Below are 23,405 nucleotides of genomic sequence, written 5' to 3' on the forward strand. Positions count from 1 at the left end.
ATAAACTAGACTATTTTAATCTGGATTGTCTTTAATTAGTATTTTTAGGACTGTAGCATCATATTCAAATCTCTTCTGATAGTCTTTTCCTGTGATCTTTGCTATTCAGAATGCAGGAGCAACAATCAATTTGACTATGTTAAACATTTCAGAGTATTACCAAAATTTTAACTTTCTTATTAGTGACCTGTGGTTCTCTTTCAAATATTTATTGATTTTGTTTGGTAGTGGCATTCTTTCTGCCATGTAATGTCCTATTCTATGTAGCATAAATAACTTTAATAGTCCCCCACACCAACATGAAATAGGTCACAGTGGTACTAGGCAGCTTCTATTTAATTCAAATTATTTTCAATCATATCTAGTGATTTCCAATAGTTGGCATCTGAGGAAGCTCTTAGGTCAGTTTTAAAAACTAACCCCAGACTCACATGGATATACTAAATAGTGATCTTGATAGTAGAGTTTAATAATATCATAATAACAGAAAGGGAAAGAAAACAATAGCAATAAATTGTTTTAATCAATTTTTGCATCAGATTCAGAAAACATTGAATTTTCAAATCTCCATCCACAGCAATATCATAATTTTCAGCAATAAATGAAATAAGATAAACATTTTCTTGAAACCCAGTGTGTAAGCACATGAAGTATATTATGCAATGGGCTAACACTTTCATTGTTTTCACAATAGTCTAATGATATAAACTTAGACCTAAGCTTTTCTTATGCCCATATGTAGTTCAGCCCATGGATCTTCTACCTTCTCCAGGATTTCTGCACATTATTAAGGACTTAAGTTGGAAATGCCACTGGATCTCAGTTATAGGGTCCACAAGACTTTTCACTCTGTCTATCTTCACAATGCCAGTTGTATTGATCCACTCTAATCATTTATGAAAATAAATTACTATCTTTTAATAATTTCAAAGTAAGTCAATAAACAAACATAAGCTAACCAAAATTTTCTTTTGCAGTATGCTGGTGTGCAAAAAAACAAAACCAAAACCAAAACAAAACTTTAGTAAAGGTCCAGGTGTTGAACTTATATTGCCCTTATTCTGCAGATAGCACAAAATTAGGTGATAGGTCAATAGATCGGGCTTTGGTTATCAGACAGAGAGTGGCAAGAATTTATTTCCACCACCTTTCACAACAGTCCTAAATTCCCCACCGCATTGCCTGGTGTTGCTGCCTCTTCCTCTCCCTTTCTCCTCTAATTCCTGACTCACTCCACAGTTCTGATCTTATTTATCAGACGTGTAACCATATACCTTTTATTTCTGGGTCACAGTCTCTTAATAACACACACTTTTATGCATCCAAGTTATAAACTAGAAGTGAGTAACCTACAGTCCTTTGGACATATGCAGCTCAGAATCAGATTTTTTTAGCTGGGGGGTCAGTAATTTTTATGGATTGTTTTGTGCATGAGGTATTTGCATTTATGCATGGTCCATGTATACTTTTATAGTAAAAAAGCAGATTTCAATGGTTGCAGCAGAGATTGTATAGAGAGCAAGTCTAACGTATTTACTGTGGTCCTTTATAGGAAAGTTTGTCTTGTCTCCTCCCCTCACTAAAGGCTTTCCAGAATACTGTGTTACAAAGAGACTCTCCACTCCTTAACAAGACATATGGACCAGATGTTGTTATAATTACTTTCCCACCCACTTTACTTTCTCTCTGGGGAAGTATTTTCAATCCCTTAAAGCAACATCTATCATCCAAGTTCTTCCTTTCTAGTCCTCATGGAGTTGGGCAAAATATAAAAAGTGTATTTTAGACATCAGGTACTTTCTCTAGAATGTCCTCTGAGGGTGATACCACCACATGCTGAAGAGTCCTTAATTATGTTGGCAGCTCTCTTTGCATCTCCAAAGCAATATAAATAAATCAAGTATGTAATGAATTTCTTACTTTCTTCATCTGAGAATTGCTGCTGTTAGTACCCCTTTGGGGTAGTGTCTTCCTCATCTCCAAGCCATCATGATTCCTTTTGAGTTTTTGGATTCTAGTCCTGCATATGCTGCTCTCCCTGTTCTGGCAAAAAAAGAACTGTGGTTATTAAGGGAAATGTAATGTCAGGTGCCAAGTTGCTGGCTCTATGCTTTTCTCACACTCAATGCTTAACTGTGGCTTCAATTTTCCTGGAATCAGGTGAGAATACTACTCCTGATATCCCACTTGTAAAAAATGTTTTCAAACTCTGCTTTCAAACTCTATTACTGGATCCATCGACTATCTTATGCCCCCATCTAGAGAGTTAAGCCATCTCTTCTATCACAGCTGAGTCACCTGTTACCTAGGAACCTTAGGTGGCATTGTGTTAAAAGCCTCCCTTTTATTGATCATGGATGACTGCAAGCTGCATGACTATCTGTGGCTCAAGCCCTAATATCAAGATTTAGTATGACTGTGGTATATTCATACTTGCATGTATGATAGTTCACTTGATGTTATTCACCTGCTCTTCCCCCTTCCTTCCATCCCTCATTTTCTATTGATTTCTAACCTGTTCTTTAATACAATAAATCACACTTTTATATAGAATTATAATTTACCAACAAAAACTATGCATAAATAAAGAGAAGAAAGATGAGAAGTGTGGAAGAAGGGGACCAAATGAAGAGAGGAAGCAAGAGAAAGGAGAAGAACTGGGGAATGAATTGGAGCACATTATGTTATGTGCATGTGAACATGTCCTAATGAACCCCACTACTATGTATAATTACAGTGCACTAATATATAAACATTTTAAAACATGCAATTTTAACCACAGGGAAGACTATTTGGTCTACATATTTTGTAAGGTTACTTTCCCTCAAAATCAAATATCACATGGGTATACCTAAGAATCACAAATTAGAAATAAGTATTAATAAAAAATTTAAAGAAATATTCTAAAAATCTTACATAGATATGAAATATTCAGGACTAATTAATTATAAATATCTATTGCTCCTATGCTTCAGCTGGGCTTGGATTATCTACCTGTGCTGAATAAAATCCTTCAAAATTAACCCTTTGCAAAAAGTATGTCCAGTTTTAAATAATAGCAGAATTGTTCTCTCCTTCATGGAGGTATGCAGTTAAAATTCAGCATGAGCAAGCAGACTGTTATTAACTTCCACACACGTGGAGTTCTTAAGTAGACTGGTCACCAAAAATGAGGATTTACAACTCTATATTTTAAAAATTTTAAAGGAGATATGTGGACAAAAAATGCAGAAAAATGAGGAGAACTTGGAACTCATGAAGCAAATCATGTCTCTTGAGGATGTAAACCAGTAGAGCCATTATTAAGGGAGTTTACACGTTCTTCAAAAAATCAAAATATAACCTCCATATGACACACCAGTGGTTTATCAAATAAAATGAGCCAGGAAGAGAAACATAAGTACCCCATGGTCTCCCTCACATGAAGAATATAAATAATTTGATTTCATCAACATGGAGCGTGAAGTGGTTGTGACAGAGGCTGGGATGATAGGAAAGAGGGAATGGTGTAGAAAGCATGCTTAATGGATACTAAGTTGTATCCATTATGCAGAAGTAAGAGAGTCCGGTGTGCTCTTGCACAGTAGGATGATTGTAGATAATGATAATGTACTACTAATTTCATAAAGTTGGACAAAGAAACTTTTGAATGATTTTACAATAAGAGATGATAAATGCTTTCCAGAGTGGTTGCATCAATTTGCAGTCCCATCAGCAATTTATGAATGTACCTTTCTGCCACATCCTTGCCAACATTTACTGTTACTTGAATTCTTGATAATTGACATTCCTTGGAATATATCCAAAGGATTTTAAATCAGCATACTACAGTGACACAGCCACATCAATGTTATGGCAACCTTGGTGCCCTTCAATAGATGAATGAATAAAGAAAATGTGATATATATATATATATATATATATATATATATATATATACATACAATGGAGTGATGCTCAGTCATGAAGAAAAATGACTTTATGACATTTGCAGTAAATTGATGGATCTGGAGACTAATAGGGTAAGTGAAATAAACCAGCCTTCAAAATCAAAAGGTCACAATAAAGGGGGAATGTTGATGGTAAGAATAGAATTTCAGTAGATTACACACAATGAGGAATGGAGAAAAAGGTAATATAGTATAATGAATATGATAAAACTTTCTTGTGTACATATAAGAATATACTACAATGAATCCCACTATCATGTACATCCACAAGAATGGGGTCCTAATTAAAATAAGATATATTCCCTGCTTGTATAATTATATCAAAATGGACTTGACTGTCATGTGTAACTAAAAAGAAACAATAAAAAAGAAATGATAAATGTTAGAGGCAATCAATGTGTATAATTTGATTTAAACATTGAACAATGTCTACATGTGTCAAAACATCATGATAGCCCATATATATGTAGAATATTTATGTTCTTATATATATCGGCTAAAATAAATTTAAATAAAAATAAATATCAATGAATAAAAGCTAATATTTATCAGTGAAATATTTAAATTTTGGAAGAACTACTTCTAGCTACACCTATGGGTTAAACAACATCTTAAGTCAAATTCTGTTTATGGGCGTCTTGCTTAACTCAGCTTTTCTTTCTTATTTATATTCATGGGTTTTCCAGGGTTTATGCCATTAGATTTTGGAATCTTGGTTCACAACCTTATTTCAGAAGGAATCTTATTTCAATTCACTAGTGAATATTGAAGTTTCAACTGACAAAATTTAGGAACTATTGTTCAGCATAGCATCACTCTGAAAATAGATACAATTTTGAACTCCATGCTCCCTAATGCACCGGGCATGTTCTCAAGCTAGCTTTCAGTCACAGGTTGAGTTCCACCAAGAATGAGTTTTAGAATTTAGCAGACTCTGCTTTATGAATGTGAGAAACACTTTCACAATTGCTTTTTATTTTGTATCCACAGGAAAACTGCAAAGCTTCTCTTTTCAAAAATATACAAGATGCTAGCTAATTTATTCCACATATTATTGAATATGAATGCAAGTTACAATTTGATACGTATGTATACATATACATTCTATTATTTAATAGAAATGTTATTTTAATAAATATTCATAGATTTTTTGTCACATAGGAGTTCTTAAACTGAAATAGTTCGCAAATAAAATGTAATTAATAATCTTGCAACAATTTTTTTGCTCAAGTACAAAATAAGATTTAGTAAGTATATATTTGTCTGGACTGCATATTTGTGCATCAAGATGATTCATTGTGCTATGCTCTCTAGTATCACCTTAAATGTGAATAGTGTAATATCTAAATTACTGCTTTATATTATTCAAGCAGTTTATAATGCTATGTAATTATGTGCTATGATGTGATCTAATATTTCCCATTTTCTTTTTACTTAACTTTTATACTCTATTGAGGAAAAGAACTTAAACTTAGCCTCTACCTATAAGAATATAAATTGAGCATGACTGCATTCAGCAGACACATGAAAGCAAGGCTATCAAATACCAGCTGGCTTATTATCTTAAGAATTTTCAGAATAAAAACATCACTTCTGTTATTGTGATGGAAGCTGGCAGATGTATTTGACAGAATAATTCTCACTCAACTGTTAAGAAACAAATTTTTCTATAGATTTATACCAGACATATAAAAATGGACATACCACAAAATATTCATAAGTCCTATCTTCAGATTCAAGCAATGTACCATATATATATATATATATATATATATATATATATATATATATATATACAGCTAATTCATAGATAAATCATTGTTAAGACAATTCATAGATAACTTATTGTTAAGACAATCAATCAATACTGCTTTCTTCTAGACTTCCAAGATGGCAGTTTCCTCTCTTGCTTGTGGTTTTCCTGCCGCTGTAGTCCAGACCCTGTTGGCTGCTTTGCTGTTATGGTTTTTCTTTATTTAAATGGTCATTACTAGTCAACTGCAGTTGATTCATGGTCAATAAAGCTGTATGCATAAGGATAACACTGCATAAGATCTAGGAGCCCTCAGCCATGCAGACCATCTTAAAAATATGGCTTTATGTTCTTCTGCAATGGGAAACACGAAGAGAGCCTACTTTCCAGTGTGGTGGGGAAAAGCCATGTTTTACGCCATTTCTCCCAAAGTCATGTAAGTCTACCACTGCCTTGAGTTTGCTTTTTAGGGATACATTTCTGTTACTCAGCCTTGTCATTCAGGCTCAAGCTTGAAATAAATTTAAAATTAAGTAACATTGAATTATTTGTAGAGTTTTGGGTTGGGCCCCCTTGCCCTACCATTTGCAATTTTTTCTGTGCATCAGTTTAGATGTGGCCCGTCTTTCCTCTCCAGTTCACTGAAACATTTTTCTCAAACAGCCTCCATCTCTAGACCCCCAAATCAATTTAAGGATGAAGATCTTACTTTATTTATCTTTATATAATCTGTACCTACTTGGACATTACTAAGTATGTTGATGAAAGTAATTAGTTGGATTATAAACAATTTGATAAAGGAGTCAGCTTTTAATTTGGAAAAACATAAACAGAGATCATTTTTATTTTTTAAAATTAATACTTTCCAAATAATTTTCAATCTGGATCAGAATTTATATAAGAAATTCTATAAAAATATTTCACTTGTCCATTGTTTTTAATGATACTGTCATCGTTAATAAGGAATTATTTAAACTGTTATGTTTTATATTTAAATAATGCACAAGCCTTAAATATGAAATAGGTAAGCTATCATTTCTAAAACTACAGATTGTTTATTGAGAAATTTAAAGTTCTTTATTTAGAATAAAGGCATTTTCTAGAATAATGTTAATTTAAATTATTTAAATATATATAGCTACATAATGCTATTTGCTAACTAATTAGACAGTTCTCTTATAAAAATCATAAAGGAATTAAAATTGTTCCAACCTCATAAAATTGGGTAGATAAAAAAATAAATAAATTATTGAGAATGTAGGTCATAGGAAATGATGAACAAGAAAAAAAGAATTATAAGATTTAAACAAAGAGTCAAAAGGATCTTTATTGATTGTCTTAACAATAATTTATCTATGAATTGTCTTAACAATAATTTATTTATTAATTAGCTCTCAAACTTGAAGAGATGCAAATTTACCTGTTGTAAATATACAATCATCAAATGAAGGAAAAACAATTTATAATTCAACAAAGCTCAAAAGAACAAAAAGTAATTTAATGTCAACTCTTTTTAGCAAGCATATAATTAAAATACTCTTCACTATTCTGGCAGTTAAAACCATGATCAATCATTAACTCAAAATGTTTTTATTCTTAATCATCAGGTTTAATTAATGGGATTTTGTAAAATATTATGGATCATATAAAATTTGCTAATATGTCTTTTATTTACATTAATTAAAGTTAAAATAAGCCAACAAAAGGCTTAATTAAAACCTTAAACAATAACAAAAAAATCAAATACTGTACTCACTCACTTTTATGTGAAAAATGTAAGTTGATCTCATATACAGAGTGGCAAGCTGATTACTGGAGTCCAGGGTTGGGAAGAGGAAAGGAGAAGCATTGTCCAAGAAATATCAAAACTCATAACTCGGGAATACCCTGTAGTGATCTCTTGACTGCAGGGTGATCATGGTTGAAAACAATGTGTAGCTTATTTCAAAATTACTAAAGGAGTAGATGCTGAATGTTCTCTGACACACAAAATATGATAAGTTAGGCAATGGATATGATAAATATGCTTGATTCGATCTATAATATATACATAGATCAAAACATCACATTGTCCTACATAAATATGAATAATTGTTTTGTTATTCAATGGTTAAAATAATTTTACTAACATTAAATGGTTATTTTTATTATATTTTATTCTTGCTTAAATTTATTTAATTCTACATAATGTATAATACTGAATATTTTGATGAGGTAACTTGTGATATTTAGAAATATACACTCATTGTGTATCTTTTACAGCATTTTAATCATACCTATCTCTTCTAACATTTATCATTTCTTTATGATAAAACTTTCCAAAGTACTTTCTTCTAGCTTTTTGAAAGCCAAGTACATTACTATCGGTAGATCTGTAGTTATCTTACAGTGCAAGAGCACATTAGAACTTCTTTCTTCTATCTAACTACAACCTAGTGCTCATTCATCCATCTCCACTACTCTCCAGCCTCTGGTAACCACACTCCACTCTCCACCTTTGTGACATCAGCTCTTTTAGGTCCACATGTGAGTGAGACCATGCTTATCTCACTTAACATAATAATCCCGGTTCTATCCACATTGTCTAAAATGACAAATCATTCTTTTTTATGGTTGAGTAGTTTTGCATTGAGTACCCACCACATTTGCTCTAATTCATCCTCTGAGGGGACATTTAGGTTGTTTTCATGTCTTGGCTATTATGAGAAATGCCACAGTGAACATGGGATTGCAGAGATCTCTTTGACATACTGTACATATGTTCAGGAGAGAATGAAGTTCTATTTTTTAAGTTTTTGAGGAAACTCCATACTGTTTTCCACAATGACTGTACAAATTTACGTTCCTACCAACAGTGAACAAGTGCCCCCCCCCACACACACACACATCTTGCTGGTAGTTGTTACCTTGGTCCTTTTGATAATTTTTCTGGGGTGAGGTGAGAGTTCATTGTGGTTTTGACTTTAATTTCCCTGATAATTAGTGATATTGAACATATTTTCATATACTTGTTGGCCATTGATGGAATTCTTTTGAGTATTGTCTGTTTGGGTCTATTGCCCATTTTTAAATCAGATTATTATTTTTATTTGTTGCTATTGTTGAATTTTTTTTTCAGTTCCTGATACATTTTATATATCAATTCTTTGCCAGATTATAATTTACCTCCCTATAGGTTGTCTCTTCAGTGTTGATTTTTCCCTTTTGCTATACAGAAGTTTTTTTAGTTTGAGGAAATCCCATTTCTCTGTTTGCTTTCATAGCCTGTGTTTTCGAGAACATGTCCCCCACCTCCTGCTAAAATACTTGCACATTTCAAGTTTGAAAAGTTTCCTGTTTTCTCTTACCAGTTTCATATTTTTAGTTCATTTTTATTTTTTCAAAATTTTTGTTGCTGTTTTTTTTTTCACTAATGAGAAATAGCCTAGCTTCTTTATTTCCCGCAAGTGAATATTCAATTTTTTCCAGTGTCATTTATTGAAAGGACTGTTCTTAGCACTTTTGTCCAAGATCAGTTGGGCTTCAGATGTGGGGGTTTGCTTCTAGGCTTTCTGTTCTGTTCTATTGGCCTCCGTGTGTGGTTTTTGCCAATATCATGCTCTTTTGATTCTTCCAGCTTTGTAGTACATTTAAAGTCAGGCAGTAAAAGGCCATCTGCTTTGTTCTTTTTGCTCAAGATGGGTTTGGGTTATTCAGGTTTTTGTTGTAACATACAGTTTTTAGGATTTTTTTAAATTCTTGTCTTTCTTTTAGTCTCCTTGATATCCTTCCTTTTCCTCACTTGTATATTTATATATGGTTTTCTATTCATTTGTAAGACTGGGACTTAACTGATTTTTTAAATCCCGAAAGACTGGTGATGTTTGTGTAACAGGTTAGTGATCCGCTGGGTGATCTGCTTTTAAAACTCCTTGTATCCATTTCTGTAATGTCAAACACCAGCATTCAGGATGTTCTGCTGGAGAAGAGGACTGAGGATCGCAGGACCAGTGTAGAGAGCCGACTTAATCTCTGTATTTTGTGTTTAACATCTTCATCTCACCTTCCCTTGCATTCTTGGACAGAGAAATTGGTTTGTCCGCTACATGAGATAAGCCTGGCCTTTTGATAAAGTGAAGAAAAGTCACATTGAATTGACAGTGAAATCTGGGGATTTATTGATTTCAAAATTCCCCCTCCCGCTTATTTTTGTCACACCCTTTACTATTTCCTCCTGAGGTACTTGGGGTCACCAAATTTGCATCTGCTCTTTATTTCTTTGCTGTTCTGGCAAATATTTTTGACTACTTTTTAACCTAGTAACACAAAGTATCCATTCATTTTTGATCTTTTCTTTAGCAACTAGAAATTTTGAGACTTCCGTACAGTACACATAATGATGGAGTTAGAACCCAATGATATAATAGATAGAACTTCCCTGGGAAGTTCAATAAATGTAAGCTGTGGAGCAGTATTTTTACCAGGTTGGTCATGGAATCTGCATTTGTCCCAAGGCTGACAACTTTGTATCTAACAGGATCGTTTCTCACCAAGAGATCAAGATGTGGGTGTTAAAATTTCTGTACTTCAACACATGAAATGATATTATTGTAAGTTCAAGAAGCAGCAGTAAATATATTTATGAAGTCAATTATGTGACAATAAATTAAGAATGATCGTCTCTTTGCCTCTGGACAGTTGGTAGGCTAATATTTCTAACATAAGCATGGGTTTATGTAATCATTTTAATTAATTTAGATTCCGCTTCTCTTGTGGCTTCATTATGAAAAAATAATAATTTATATTTTGTAATATCACCACTAATTTTCTTAAGAAAAAATTTTCTATATTTTCATATTTCTGTATACTAATGCATTGGGAAAACATAACAGTCCTGAAATAAGATTCATATCTCTGTAATGTCCTTTTTCCACAGGGAAACAATGGCTAGAATTTTGGTAGCAACTTATGTATGTAAAGCATCAAGGCTTTCTTTTTTATAATTTTTCTAACAGGGGAAAGAAAAATAATTTGCAAGTAGAAATATAAAATTATTATAGAACAATGCACATTGCCCTTCCTTTTGGGATGAAAATAATTCTGTCTTCTTCAAATTGCCGTGGTTAAATAAATAGCCCTAGGGATTGGTTACTGAAAAGGAAGTGCATTGCTGAACACAGAACTTATTGAACATGTGACTATGAAAACCAACCGTGATGCTGGGGACCTGCGGTGATTTATAGTTTCAATTAGCTAAATATTGATAATCTGAGATTTAGTTCTGCCACAGAAGTTCATGAAACCTGCAAGGAACCTGTGAAGTGAGAGTTGTGTTTTCCTCACTCTCACCAACAATCCACCCTTTAAACTACAGTATACTCCATGAACATGCAAATGCAAAATCATACAGTTGATTGAAAAAGAACTTACTACAGATAGTGCTATAGTAGGAGCAGAAGCCAAAAAGGAAAGGCACATATAGGAAGCTCAGAAATGGAACTTTTACAGAGGTCAGTGGATGGGAAGCTCATGTGGTCGACATGCATTAACAGGTACCATCAAGAGAAGAACGTGAGGAGAAGAGTGACAGGAGCAGGAAACCACAGTGAGAACTACCCAGACATGTGGAAATCGCCTTTAGCATCTGTCAGTTTTCTCACGCAATGTTCTAGCCCTCAGTGAAAGCAGATTAATGATTTATTAAGAATCACGAATATGAAAGTTTTATAGAGGATTAAGGGATTTGTTGCATAATAATCTGGACAGTTTTGCTGAATTGCATTGTTTTATTTTCTCTCTTTTGAATTTAAAGAGAATTGTGTGATGGCACTAAATGAGTATGCTCTAAAGTACCCTTGCTTCCTCAAGAGTATGCTAGATGGTCCTGTTTCCAATGAGGGATTAGAGCCATGTGTCTGAGATACAGTCTTGGCTATTTATGTTGGAATATTTGGTAACCCTGTTTGAATGTAGTGCATATGTTTCCACAATCTCTCTTTCTCTGAGAGAGAAAGTAGAAGTATAAACAGAAAAATCTTTTGAAGACATTGTGACAGTTGTTGAAACCTTTTAAACATAAGATTATCTTTTTCTTACATCGTTTTAAATAAAAAATCCTATTTGTCATCACTTATTGTTAGTTAGTGATGTCTAAATTTAAAAAAAAAAACTTGATTCATCACCGTTCTCTGGGTCATTTTAGAAATTTATGTTTTCATATTTTCAAACATCACTATCATCTCTGTGCAATATTTTGTTATCTTCCCTCTTGTAGTCTTAATTTTTTATTAACACATATCTGTACACATTTATGAAATACAGTATGGTTTTTTGAATCACTTACATGGTGACCGGTAATCAACTTGGGGAAAATAACATGTCCAACCATCTTGAAAATTAATCATGTTTATATGGTGAACACACTGAGAATCCCTTTTCTGACTGTTGTGGATGCACAGTGTCATCATGTGTGGCATTCTCCTGCTGTGCCCCAGAACCTCAGAGTCTGTTCTCCCTGGTCACTGTCACACTGCACACATGGAGGACCCTCTTCCCACCTCTCCGTCTACTCTCAACAGCCTTTCTCAGCTCTTCCATTTATCATTCAAAGAAATTCACGACACACCGTCCTACAAACATTCCTAATGCTTTTTTCGTTTTGGGTCTCTAATTTTAGGATAAGTGAGTACTGCTAGATACATCATTTAGTCTCTTCTCTTTCTGTCCCTGGGCTTTTAACTTTCCGTGTCCTTCATTATTACATCTTTATGATTTATAAGAGTTTCTCAACTTCACTTTCCAACTAAGTATTTGCTTAGCAACAGAATCTTTTCCAATGTTTATTTCATGTAGGGAGATTTTAGTTTTAGACATTATATTGTTCATAACTGGAATTACTGCATGAGTTATTATTTTACCAAATTATCCCTGCTTTAAATTACAGTGTTATCCCATCACTTTTGATGGTGCTCATTTTGCTTCCTTAGGATATTTTGATTTGTGGTAGCATTTGTTTTTGCCATGTATTTCCACAGATTTCCTGATACATTCTTTCCTTCTAAAGGTCATACGGTATTCAGCATCCTTGCATGGGTAGATTGTGAACTCAGACTCCCTTGACATTATCAGATAACGTGGAAGATAAAATATTCCAATAGGATAGGACCCAAGTCCTAACGTGTACCACCCTTGGTTCATCCAGGAGTGAGAATATCCTCGAGACCAACTAACTTCCAGGTACATGGTGGTGGTTCATTTTATGTGTCAGTTTGGTTAGTCCATAGAACATGGTTTTGGATCAAACACTAGCTGCAGCTGTGATCATTATTTATATCAGTAGTCTTAAGCAAAGCACATTTTTTTCTGTAATGTGGGTTGCCTCCATCCAATCAGTTGAAGGCCAGAGTGGAAAAGATTGAACTCACTAAGGAAAAAGAACTCCTGCCTCAGACTGCCCAGAGACTCAAGCTGCACACTGGCTCTTCACCGGCTCTTCCCTGCTCCTCGAGCGTTCTGGTCTCCCTGCACATGTCAGACCTCCTGCAGCATCTGTCTGTGTCTCTTCTCTCTGTTTCTTTGTCTCTCTCCCTCTCTATATAATAAAGCCTTGTACTGGCAAATGTGTGTATCTATGTGTGTACACACATTGTGCTGGATCTGCTTCTCTGAAAAAACAAGGTACTCCTGCATGTTGTTGTTTCTACTCTGCTTGGCCTCACTACACCAGACCCATCTCTGAAAAATCCAACACAGGATTCTTTCCTGAGAAGTTTTTCTCTTGGGGGCTACATCTTGTCCTTGAGAAGTCGACTGAAGAGGAGAGCAAGGCCTCATGATTAACAAATGCTGCCTGTCCCTGCTTTGATGTGACAGGAGCCAGGGCCTGTAGCACGCCAGCCCCACTCCTTTCCTCACCTCTCTCCCAGAGATGCCAAATCCAAACTTTGTTTTTCCTCTTTGCTTTTGAGTTTTAGGAAGCATATGAAGGTAAATTTATTGCACAGCAACATGGAGATGCGAGACGGACAAGTTCCAAACGTATTCTTCCAACAGACGCTTTCTGCCCCCCACACCATCTGCCCATCCCCACCTCTCATCAGAGCCCTCGACCTGTCCTTTCCTCCAGGAGGAACCACAGAGGCTCCTCTCCGTTGGCTGTCTCTTACCCCTGGGTCATCGTACTCTCTCCAGCAGTGTGCACTGAAGGATATCAGAGACACTGTGATGTTCAGGTACTCGTCTCTCTTTCAGAATGAATGGAACAAATGATTTTATCTGATTCACGAAATAAGAATGCATCCATCCATGAAGCTCAATGTCTTTGTCTCTGGGGAGTGGCATATTTTAACCACTTCCTCTGAATGCTTATGTTTACTCTTACTTTTTTCCATCTTAGCCATTAAAATATAAATCTATAGGAAGATTTCAACATCAGTGCAAGAAGAAAAATATTAATATGTAAGTTCTGAGAGAAGAATTTTGCAAAAGCAAAGAAATTTTCTGTTTCTGTGAGAGCACCCCACAGAAAAGGAGGAGAGGGAGGGGGAGAGATTGGCATCTGCTGCTAAGGCACAAAAAAAAATATAAAATGTGCATCAGAAGACATTTTATTGTATGATTTTTATATTGCTCCCTCCATCCACTGCAGTGTCCTAAATACACTTTCTTCATATTTTAGCATTTCTCTGCACCAAGGTAGCACAAGTTACTCCATACATTTTGTATTTTACCATTATACAGGCAGATATGCACACCCTTAACACAAAAATTAACTTTGTGAAGATATGTAATGTTAAGTTATCTTGTATGTCAACAAATTGAAACATAAGTGTTTATATGAATATTTTAGATTCAAAATTAAATTTAATTAAAGACTATTAATGAAGGAGGGATATGTTGGTAGCTACTGCAAGGAAAAGTTCATCTTCATCTTTTTTCCTCATATTGCATCATAGAAAATAATGGATAAAGTACCTAAACTTTAAAAATCCAAGTGTTTAATCTAAAGAAAATATAGGTCAATGAAAGAGCTCTGTGAATGAATGTGAGTTTTCTTTCTCTTTAATGTTCATGGCATTTTTATTTGTAATAATCCAAACTGGAAATAATCCAAATATTCTTCAGTGGTTGAATAGTTAAACAAACTGTAGACATCCATACAACAAAATATTTTTAGTAATAAAAGAACTAGTAAAAATTTATTATTGAAGGAAAAGCAGTAAAAACAACTAAAACTAATAGAATGATAGAAATAATATAAAAGAGTAGCAAAGTGTTAATGCATTTAATGTTACAGAAATTTTCTTATAGAAACACTAAAAATTAAATTAAAATTAATGTAATTAATTAATAAGCCTTAAATAAAGCAAGTGGCTAATAAACCTAGTAGACAAAACCGAACTTGTAATTTTACGTATGCTACTCTTCTATTTGTTTGCAAGTTTTTAAAAACATGCACACATTTTTTGTCATGTTAGCAAACATTGGGAGCAATTGCTGTAAACAAATCTTGGTAAGCAGCAGTAAGACAAGCAGTTATTTTCACTCTGGTGAAGGTTATTCGGCGGTAAAATTGTGAACACACGTTAGCCTGCTTAATGTACTCCAAGCATATTCATTGTAGGTAATTACCTTGTCATTTAATTATTGCAACAATCCTATAATGCTCAGTGTCTGCACCTTTCACTTAGAGGTGATGCAATGGAGGAAGAAATATTCATGTATGAGGTCTTATTTCGATACAGGGACAGACTCCCATGCTCACATCCAGAGCTCATTCACTCTGTGGACCAGGCTGTTCCATGAGACACCCATTTACAGTGAGGTGGGCATGATACATTAAACTAGATATTTATAAGTAACGGTGGTTTGTTTCAATGTGTGTTTAAACTAATAATGAAAATCACATATTTTACTTTTTAAAATTTATTTTTCTACTAATTGTATTTCATGAAAAGATTGGTATGAGAAACTATGAAAAATAATACCTGTTCAGTACAGAATATTTAAGGAAGAAAGTTCAAATACACTTTTATGTATGATATTTTGGTGGTGTTTGTGGAAAATTCTTGTTTTGTAACAGTATTAGACATTGATTTTTAAAATTATAGTAGTTCATCTATTTTTCATGGATTTTATCCTTAATAAATTATTTAATTTCTTACTTAAACATAAGATGCATATACAAATATATTTATTTTATAGTCTCATTGTAATTATTTTTTTCTCTGGTATACATGAAATTGAAATATATTTTGATGGATGTGTAAATAAGGAGTGCCAGTAGTAGATATTCAATAATCTTTCATTCAGTATGGCAGATTAAGAACACTGAACTAATAAGGAGATGATTTTATTCTCATGACTTATTTAAATAAAATTGGGTTTTATTTATGAGAAATGGCTCAAGGGAAGGAGGGATCCAGGGGTTGAGAAGCCGGGTGCCTGAGGAAGTCATCCATGTGTCCACTAGAATCTTGTGGAAGGAAGGAGACAGGTCCCCCTTGCATAATCAAGAAAAAAGATGAAGACACATTTTATCTTGGAATAGGTGGAAACAGAATTTTCACAGTTATCCATTTTTCTGAACACAGAAGAATTGGGGAATTTCTCAGAATTTGCTACTCGGTAGGCACACAAGTTACAGATGAAGTTCCTCATGCCATATTCCAAAGTTTATTATATCCTGGTGATAAAATAATCATGACTATTAATAATATTTGTTGAATAATTTCGACATTCCTATACCCAAAAATGAGGAATAAGTATACTTAATAATTTTATTAGCTGACAAACTATCCCTTGTATGAATATCCAAGTGAATTTCACCTTCATGTGTATCTATAATGCACTAATTTATGAAAACTATAAATAATAAATTAAATTTTAAACAATTATATTTTATTTTCACATGATAAATGATGAATAATGAGTAAGGAGAGACTTCTTCAGCCAATTATCAATATATACTATGAAGTGTCAGTATATGCTTTCAGGGTAAGAAAAGGCATGAATGAATAATATAGAATATGTGTGTGTGTGTGTGTGTGTACATAAATATGCATATACATCAGTGTGTATATGTATTTAACTCTGTGGTGTTAAAAAGAGAGATATTTCGAATTGACAGAGCTCACTCTCCAACATTATTCTTTTTTACAATTTGGGGAACCAATTGTCCTAGCATCATCTACTAGTAATCTACAAGTCCCACATTTCTGCAATGGTCACTGTGTCAGGCATCAACTACTGGTGTCGGTAGCTGAGTTCTTCATTTTATTCAGCAGACTCTTTTTATTCACTATGAAAGCAACACACTGTCTTAATTATAATAACAGTGTAGTTTTTTTTACTATCTGGCAGGGCAAGTCCATTAACCATGACCCTGTTCTTTAGAAAATGTGTTCATTTGTTTTTTTGGTTTTGGATAATCTTTATAAATACATCATTCCATATTTAGTTTTCAAAAAAATGTTGATTTTTCTTTATAAATTGAAGCAATTCATTGGAGCAATTCAGAAATAACTAACATCTTTATAGAGTTGAGTCTTTAAAAGGTAATAAAATATTTGTGAATTACTTGAGGATTCATTCATTAGTTCTTAATAAATATTTATAATGGATTCCAATGTGAATAAATCATCTTATGGTACATCTAGCCTAATTACTACATTAGAATATTGTAATTTGTAATACTATCTCTTCTGATTTTCAATTACATTTTTAAACTTTTTCTCATGTATACATAACAATTAAAAAATCTAAATATTGACTTTGCATCTCAAAATACATAAATATTTTTAAATTAATGGCTAATTTAAGATTATTTCTGGCTTTGAATATATGACAAAATCATGTTCTAAACCTTGTATGACATTGTCTTACACACTTGCGTTATGAATCACCAGCCTCTGTGAAAGCTAGACACACTATTACAATGTGATTAAGAAGTTGTAATAGATGAGATCATTGCTTTTGATGTTTTTCAAAGTGACACATTGCAGAATTTCTTATGTGTATTGGTAAATGTGAAGTTTATATAGATTCTTTTCATCAGGTTACAAAATAACATTTTATACCTTACTGTGTTAAATATGCTGAACATGAATAGGTTCTAAATTATATTGCATCTAAATTATATTTTGCATTGGTTGTGCATTAACATTTTAAACTTAAAACAAGCATCCTACAAATTCAACTTGATTATGTACTACCATCTTTTTAGCTCATTATCCATAAGACTGATATGGATAATTGTATTTGCATTTATTAAAACTGAACTGCAATTTTCTTTTAATGTTTCTATTCAATTATTAGGAAAATTATCTTAGTGACATAAATAAATCAATTATTTATTAAGATAAATATTTCCTAAATGTTAATATATTTCACTTTTAAATTTTTACTCTGATATTGATTTTTGAAGTAGTATACTTAAGTAGTGCATCCATATGCTTGATGGTGCTATGAATGTGCACTGCAGTTAGAAAGATTTTTGTGATTTTTCTTTAGAATTTTTATTTTAAATAAACTATTAATTTTATCATTGTCATTCATAATATTTTCTAATTTCCTTCATATATTCTGCTACACGTTTACTTAGAAAAATTTAATTTTCTAATATTGTTGAACTCTACTGTTAATTGTGATTTCTTTCTCCCTCTGCAAAGGTTTATCAAATGCACAATTCATTTCCATTTAACAACTTTTGGTTTTGTGATCTAAATATACTATTATATCATTTACTACATTTTTATATAATGTTATAGCTAATTAATATCTGATCCTAACATATTTATAATATAGTTTTTGTTTAGAATTGTATTTCATTAATTTTCCATGCTTTTCTAGTTGCATAAACACAAAGGACCAATGGCCACTTAGACTCACATATAATACAAGCCTTGCCTAGTAGTTAATTTTAATAATTGTTTTGAATTAACATGTTAAAGGAGTTACAGTATCACGGATCACTGTGAGGGTACACTGTTATATCAGACAAGTGACTTGGTTTGGGAATTACTGAAGAGGACTAACCTGTCATTAGCAATGCTAACTCTCAGGTTGTACAAACCTGTCTGACAATGTCTATACCTTCTATACATGCACATTCATTTATAATAAACAATCTTGGTACATGCAGTAAACCACATATCTAGATGTATAATCAATAAAAGGCAATTAGTCTGACTCTCACACATATTTTGGGAAGTAGATATTATGTTGTTATTTTGATTGGACACAAGCTTTCTTAGGCATCCTAAAGGAGAGAATCAGGGTTAGACACTCTGGTAACACATTTGTTTTACAATACATAAGTATTTGGGTTTATACAGTTCCCTCTAAACACCATTATTGATAACAATGATTTAATTCTGTGGTATAATTTTAATACACTTTATCATGAATACACCATCCACAACATTTCAGTATCTTAAAATTTTATTCATAGTACCTTTATTTGTAAGCATTTATGAAGACATGGACTAATTTTTGACATTTTAAAATAACTTTAAAAGAGAAAATTAGTTTTATGATTATTATATCAAACAGAATTACAACTCATGCTGTTATTGCTCCTATACAATCTGACAAATTATATGAATTAGTTTCAGTATCTTCTATACTTTCTTATTCCGCTATTACAAATTGCTTCATACATTTCAAAGCTACATTATTTATATGTATTATGACTGAGATAAATCATAAGTAATGAAGTTAATCTAAATATTTCTTTGAATTATATTTTATCTGATATTGATATCATTGTTTCTTCATTTTATTTATGCTTTCAAAAAATTGCCAGACAAATGCCAACCCAGTTTTTATATTGTTTCCTTTATTTCTATTGAAATAATTAAAAAAATTATTATTTATTTTATTTGAAGAGAGTAGATGGATTATTTCTCTGTCAATCAAATATGCATATAGATAACTCGGTGTGTATTAGACATCTATGTGTTAGATAATATAGATTTTATAAATTTGTAATACTCTTTATTTTTAGATATAAATATATAAATCCAAATTGTATTTACTTTGTATATATTTATTTTAGTTTTAGATGAACACAATGCCTTTATTTTATTTATGTGTTTTTATGTGGTGCTGAGGATCAAACCCCAGTGCCTCTAACGTGCCAGGCAAGTGCTCCACCACTGAGCTCCAGCTCCAGCTGTAAACCTACATTTTAAAAAAAACAGAAACACACAACTAATAGATTCAATGATTATAATAATGATATATATAGAATAAAAAATGCAATAAATTCTCCAAATTGGGTAAATAAAAATACACCAAAACAATAAGCAGAGAATCACCCCCCATGAGTGCCATAAATTTCAATTTTTTTGATTAACTATGAAGATAAAGAGTAGTTGTTAGCATGTATAACAATATGATAATTTTTTTCAGTTTTTAAAATCAATCCGCAAAATTTAGATAGTTTTAATTGTGATGAAAGGACAGAATAAATATTACCTGCATTTGTCAAGCAAATACAAAAAGACAGGTGACTGATTTTAATATTAAAATGTAAAGACACAGAAAAGCATATGTATGTTAACAACCTCATGTTAATTTTGAAGAAAAACATACGGGGAATAATTTTCTTGAAGAAAAAATTGCTATAAAAGTATTCGAAATTTCAGCAATGTAAGATATTTCTGAGTGGGAGGGAAAGTTTACCATTCATGCCTCCAAAAAGAAAATGGGTATAGATTGATAAAAACACAAGATAATGGTGTGAAATATAGGTAGAGGTGATTAATCAATTAATGTATAGAATTTAAAACTTGCTTTAACAGTTGCTTTTCATATGTAACAGGTCATTGATGATAAACAAATGTACTATTTTTTCTTCACACATTATTTAATTTCTTGATCTAGATAGGCTTACAAAGGATGACTGAGCTGACCTTGGAAGTGTTTACTTCCACATTTTTGAGTTGGCTCTAACTTGGTTTCAGGGGACAACTTGGATTTAGCAAACTCTTATCCTGACATAACTGTAATATGATTGGTATAACCTGTACTTTGAAATCTATGGAACTCCAGAGTTGTTTGCACACTCTCTCCTTTTGTTAAGTCATTAATTGGAGACACTTACATGCTTAAATTTTATATGAAAATTACATGTTAATCCCCATGACATTCCTTCATAGAATTAGAAAAAGTAGTCATGAATTTAATCTGGAAAAATAAAAGACCCATAATAGCTAAAGCAATCCTAAGCAGGAAGAGTGAAGCAGATGGTATTGATATACTAGACCTTAAAATATACTACAGAGCAATAATAACAAAAAACAGCATGGTGTTGGCACCAAAACAGACTGGTAGACCAATGGTACAGAATACAGGACACAGAGACTAACCCACAAAATTACAATTATCTGATATTAGACAAAGGTGCCAGACACATGCATTGGAGAAAGGAGAACCTCCTCAACAAATGGTGCTGGGAAAACTGGAAATCCATATGCAACAAAATGAAATTAAACACCTACCTCTCTTCATGCACAAAACTCAACTCAATATGGATCAAGGACCTAGTAATAAAAACAGAGAGCCTGCGTCTAATAGCAGAAAAAGTAGGCCCTAATGTTCATTATGTGGGATTAAGTCCCAACTTCCTTAATAAGACTCCTTTGGTGAAAGAATTAAAATCAAGAATCAAAAAGTGGAATGGAGTCAAACTAAAAAGTTTCTTCTCAGCAAAAGAAACAACTAAAAATTCAAAACTAACATTGGTGTGGCTGTGTCCCTGTAGTATGCTGTTTTTAAGTACTTTGGCTGAGGAGAGAGATAGCAGGGTCAAATGGTGGCTCCATTCCAAGTTTTCCAAGGAATGTCCATATTGCTTTCCATATTGGATGCACAAATTTGCAGTCCCATCAGCAATGTATGAGTGTGCCTTTTTCGCTACATCCTCGCCAACAGTTACTGTTTTTTTTTTTTTTTGTCTTCATAATAGCTGCCATTCTGACTGGAGTGAGATGGTATCTTAGAGTAGTTTTGAATTGCATTTCTCTAATTGCTAGAGATGATGAACATTTTTTTATGTATTTGTTGGTTGATTGAATATCCTCTTCTGAGAAGCATCTGTTCATGTCCTTGGCCCATTTGTTGATTGGGTTATTTGTTTTCTTGGTGTCTATCTTTTTGAGTTCTTTATATACCCTAGAGATTAGTGCTCTATATGTTGTCTGAGGGGTAAAATTTGCTCCCAAGATGAAGGCTCTCTATTCACCTCACAGATTGTTTCTTTTACAGAAAAGAAACATTTTTAGTTTTAGTCCATCCCATTTATTGATTCTTGATTTTAATTCTTGCACCAAAGGAGTCCTATTAAGGAAGTTGGGGCCTAACCTCACATGATGGAGATTAGGACATACTTTTTCTTCTATTAGACAGAGAGTCTCTAGTTTAATTCCTAGGTCCTTGAACAACTTTGAGTCTTGTGTACAATGAGAGATAGAAGTTTAAATTCATTTTGTTGCATATGGATTTCCAGTTTTCCCAGCACCATTTGTTGAAGAGGCTATCTTTTCTCCATTGCATATTTTTAGTCCTGTAATTTTTTATTCAGATGATATTTTTAAATATCCCCAATAATAAGTTATTTGCTATATATAAAGTTGTTAATGTATTTAATTTACAAATTAACTTAGAGATAATTCCAAAATTTATATACCAATTTTATTTAGGACAAAAATGTATTAAATACTTCAATCTAATCTTCTTCTTGTAGGTTGTTCAAACATTTTTAAGAGTTTTAAAATACATTGTAATATAAAATTATAGATTTCCCTTTAAATGATATCTTGAGTTTATTATTTTAACTGGTTTATGAATGACAAAATAAATGGTAACTTGTACCTATAAAAGTCATAGAGTTTTATGAACCATCCTAATAGTTTTTAATTTTGCTAGTTGATTCATGTATGTTTCCTAAAAATTGACCCTTAATAACAAATATTTATAATTAGAAATGTTCCTTTTTCCTCAACTTACAAGAAGTTTTATGTCGGCCTCTTTAAATACATTTGTTAATGCCTTCAGAAAAAATAATCCCATATTATCAGGAATGTAATCATTTCTGTTTATTATGAATAACATGATTATTTCCTCCAGTTTGTTACTAAATAGATGAGAAATGCTGATGAGTTAACATCAGAAGAGGTAACATCTATTTTCTAGTTTACTAAGCATTTATTTGTGTTTTAATTTGAAGTTTATATTAATTCACATTGACACAAGTTTAAGATATACTGATAGGATCGGATGTCTTTTTTTCCATCTAGATGTAATAAATTTTACCAGTTAGATTGACAGGACTCCTGTTTGAATACACAGAAGAAATTTCATTAGATCTTGATATATCCTGTTCTTCTAGCATTACTAAGGTAAATACATTAATTTACTCAAGATTTTTAAATTATTGTTCATAATTGAATGTGATATGAATTATTAATTATGTGTACTTTATATCTTTATATTCCAGAAATAGATGTCATAATCTTGATATCAGCTTTATATAAAGCCCTGGGTAATTTCAAACAACAACAACAATAACTACCTTTTTTTAACAATTTAGAAGGGTGAGTGAAACCAGCTGTGTGAACAAATGTGGGCATACAAGAAATGCCCCCTATGTTTCAGACTGAAGTGTGAGAATTTGTTCTCTTCTATAGGCAGATTTCCTGTGATCATTTGGCTCTATTTGA

Source organism: Ictidomys tridecemlineatus, chromosome 1 (genome assembly GCF_052094955.1).
Source record: "Ictidomys tridecemlineatus isolate mIctTri1 chromosome 1, mIctTri1.hap1, whole genome shotgun sequence".
NCBI classification, from domain to species: Eukaryota; Metazoa; Chordata; class Mammalia; order Rodentia; family Sciuridae; genus Ictidomys; species Ictidomys tridecemlineatus.